This window comes from Lygodium microphyllum, unplaced genomic scaffold (genome assembly GCF_053477565.2).
Source record: "Lygodium microphyllum isolate KBCC unplaced genomic scaffold, Lygodium_microphyllum_v1.1.10 scaffold_107, whole genome shotgun sequence".
NCBI classification, from domain to species: Eukaryota; Viridiplantae; Streptophyta; class Polypodiopsida; order Schizaeales; family Lygodiaceae; genus Lygodium; species Lygodium microphyllum.
In genome coordinates, this window is record NW_028229590.1 from 310074 (window position 1) to 314019 (window position 3946).

A 3946-nucleotide genomic window follows, 5' to 3' on the forward strand; every position below is an offset into this window, starting at 1 on the left:
CAAGGTCTTCTGCCATCACTGCCTACAAATTTTGACGAGCATCCCTGTTGAATTCAATGATGATGGAGGGATGGAGCCTATAGTCCACCCGTTGAATATGCTGAATTTCGATTACCATAATTACGAGTAGAGTTCAGGATGGCGGGATATGTAAACCCTTTATGGACGTATACCTTGTACTTTGATGGGGCGTCCAGGGGTCCATGCAAAAAAGGAAGCGTAGGAGTTGTCATCCGAGACCCCCGCCGACGCATTGTCATGAAGTTAGCTGCTTATCTCGGGGCGAATTTTACTAATAATATGGCAGAATACAAAGCCCTGATCATGGGTTTGAATATTGCAAAAAAGGGTGGTATCCGCCAGTTGTTGGTGAAAGGGGACTCTCAGTTGGTTTTAAATCAACTCAATGGGACGTACATGGTGCGGAACCCGATCCTTTGTATGTACCATCATACTGCCATAGCCCTGCTAGACGAATTCGATAGAGTGTCTTTTCAGCTGATTCCACGGAATTGGAATCAGTTTGCCGATTCATTGGCTAATCTTGCGTATGAAGAGGACCTCTTCTTTAATTGTGGCCCTTGTCCCGATATATCTATTGATGGCGAGACAGGACCTGGTCGTTTGTGGGGTATGCTTTCTGAACATGCCCTCTTTGGCAGACGATGGTTGATTTGGGTGATGCAGAGGGTAAGCGAGACTCATCTCCCTTTATTATCTCAGACCCACAGACTGATTCGACGACATGTGATGCGCACACCTCTTGCGATATACGCAGGAGGGATAGGTCATAATTTAATGCACCTAGTTTAGGGCTATGCGCCCTTGTTCCCCTGGGAATAGTATGCTTTGATGTCTATCATGGTTGTTTCCAGGAGGATGTTATGCATAGTATTGTTTGATTTCATTAGGCCAAGAGGGCCGATTCAGTTTTGTAGCAAAGTCATGTCTGATTTCATTAGGCCAAGAGGGCCATTTCCCTGTCTAGTGCGGGTGCGTTTAATTGGGTTTTTGTTTTAGTGTTGTGCTGGACAGGTTTTGCGGGTTGTGGAATTTTGTGGAGCCTGGAGGAGCCTTTGCTGCGATGGGAGCTTTTTTTTGGGCCAATCCAGGTGATATTTCTCCTTTACGAGTACCTCTCTTTCCTGTTATATGTGTATTTGTACTTGTTGAGGGGATACTTTTTGTTGGGGACCGGCGACCAAGGCATGAAGTCCCAGGTTTAGGCTACGTATGTTTGAGGGAGGTCGGAGTAGTCATTGCCTCCTGTAAAGACATTGTTAGACATTGAAAGATCTGTTTTAGAAGGAAGCCTAGTGGCTCTGTTCTGCTAGCCTGCTAGGCAGCCGTTCTAGGAGTTCTTGTTAGCAGTGAGGCAGTTAGAGAAGCCTGCTAGGCGATACTAATAATGATGCCAAGAAATCCTGAATATCCTAAAAGATGAATATAAATACGAAGGTGTGTAAAAAGGGGTTCTAACCCCTATCAATGAAAAGAAAAGAAATGAAAATATATAAGCAGTTGATCATCGCCTTGCGAAGGCCTGGTAGGTTCCTAGGGACGAGTCAGACCCGGGGCCGATACCTTGTCTTCCTAGGGGTGGCTTCTTGCTGGAAAAATAATATAAAAACAAGGAAGGTTGGAGCGAAAATAAAAGTGAGCGTTAGAAAAGGATTAAGTGTCGCCTTGCGAGGGCCTGGTAGGTTCTTGGGTGCCGAGACAGGTCCTGAGACCGATGCCCTGTTCTCCTTGGGTCACAACGCTCAGCTCCCTCCTTTTTACATGCCCAAGTCTGTTCATCCAATAAAAATCTTCAAAGAAGACATGTACTGAAAGAAAATATCCTTTGCTCAGGCTATAGGAGTCCTCGCCTTGTAGGAGTTCCTAGTGGTGTTGTCTTTAGTTGGTAAGTAGTTCAGACTACCACTTAGGGCAACCTCTTTGACAGTTCTTTTTCGTTTGGCTGTGTTGGAGCAGCTGGTTAGTGACTTGCTTCGGATCTTCTCTTAGATGATGCTAGGCCTCCTCCTTGTGGATGTTATGCCTTGGTTCTGTCTAGGGGTAGGGGGAGCATTGTGCTGAGGTTTATGATGATAATTGTTTTGTATCAGTTTGATGCTTCTTTGGTTGTTTATGTGCAGATATGTTCGTGGATTCGACGGGCTGAGTCGCCCTATCCCGTGGTCGCCAATGAGAGCGGAATTTAGGTGACGAGAAGTGCTTAAAAATAGCTAAAAATTATGAATATCAAGGGAAAAATATTCACCGTCAAAGGCGGCGGCTCGATCTAAGACGATTTTAAGCGCCAAAGTGCTTTAAAGGCGCCCGAGCGACACTTGGTGATTTTTCATAATTTTTCAGACAGTCGTGCGGGTTGACATAAGCTACTGGCCAATGCGGGATGCTAAGCCGGACGCCCAGGATTTTTCAGAGCTCGATTCCGAGTCCGGACGGGGAAATGGCCAAGAAACCGGTCAAGATACGAAGAGGTGGACCAAAGTTTGGCCAAATGGGCAAGTGACCTTTGGGAGCCCAAGAAATTTTATGCAACATAAAAGATAGCATGAAAACGTGGAGAGAGAGAGGATGAAGGAATCGTGATCAACATGGCGCCGAAAAATGCGCCCCATTGTTGATCAATGGAGCATGGCTGCTGCAAACAACCCCTGCAAGTGATGATTGCCCCTCATTCCCTCCTGTATGCAGACTCTATCGCCGCCCTTCGCCCGTGGAATGATGGCCTGGTTTGAAATCTCTGATTCTAGTCTTTCTCTCTCCTCCCTCTCTCTCTTCTAAGAGGCAGTTCATGTGTGGGAAGGAGCAATGAAGAAAGAATGATGGAGGCTTGTCCGGCATGGACCGGATTGCTACACGGGCTGAGAATGGTGATTTGGGATGTTGCTGGACATGAAGTGTTGCTGTTTTCCAAATCTACAGCCATGGACACAAAACCCGAAACACGCGTTTAAGCGGTAAACTAAAAATTACAAAGGAAATCTAGTGTTTTATGCTTTTGATTGATGGAATGCCGTTCATATGGACTGAGATTTGATTATGTTGCTGATTCTTCTGAGTTCTTACTGTTTATAACCAGAAATTATGAAAAACATGCATTTCATGGCTCGAAATAATGTCAAGAAACCCGAAAACCGTGAAAAATGGGGAAAAACAAGGGTTTTGGGCGTATAAATGGGGAAAACCGTCGATACACATCAACTAATCTTTCAATTTTGTTGCAAATGAACTAAGGGCCACAGCCCACAAACTGGTTTCAATTTTCAGCAATTTAAAAAATACAAGAAAATGAAGAAAATGGGGAAAAATGATAAAAACACCATGAAAAATAGGGGAAAAATACATTTGGGGCTACGAAAAATATAGAAAAATAGGATTTATGTTTGTTGATGTATGGCAAGGCTGGGGCATGAAGTTGTGCTTCAGTTCAGCCTTGTTTATTTGTTTTAGTGCGTGTTCGCTTCCTTTCTCCACATAAAATGACAAGGAAACCCTAAAAGAAATGAATGTAATGATGCACTATCGGCGGGGAAGGGTAGAGTTGTGGAAAAAATGGTTAAATGCCGCTGAGCATGAGGAATAATTTGCTGATTTTATATGCATTGCATCTAGGACGGAATAATAATGATAAAAATTAAACCCTAGTAGCACGAAGATCACTTCGGTGCTAGGTGTTGCAACGAAGCACAAAGCGGTTAGAAAGAAAAGCATGAAAGAGGTGTTTTGCACTTGCACGCTGGTGGTTTTTAAAATGTTTGAGCACTAGGCATCCACCTCTTTGCATGATCATTTAGAGGAAATTAAAAGTATCAGAGTTAGCTCCTGGATATGCATAGCAATTGTTTTCAGTAGGCCTGTGACCCACCGTTGAGAGTGTGAGGTTCCTATGCTGTAGGCTAGTCGTGGGATCCTAAAGGGGAAATTAAGTAAG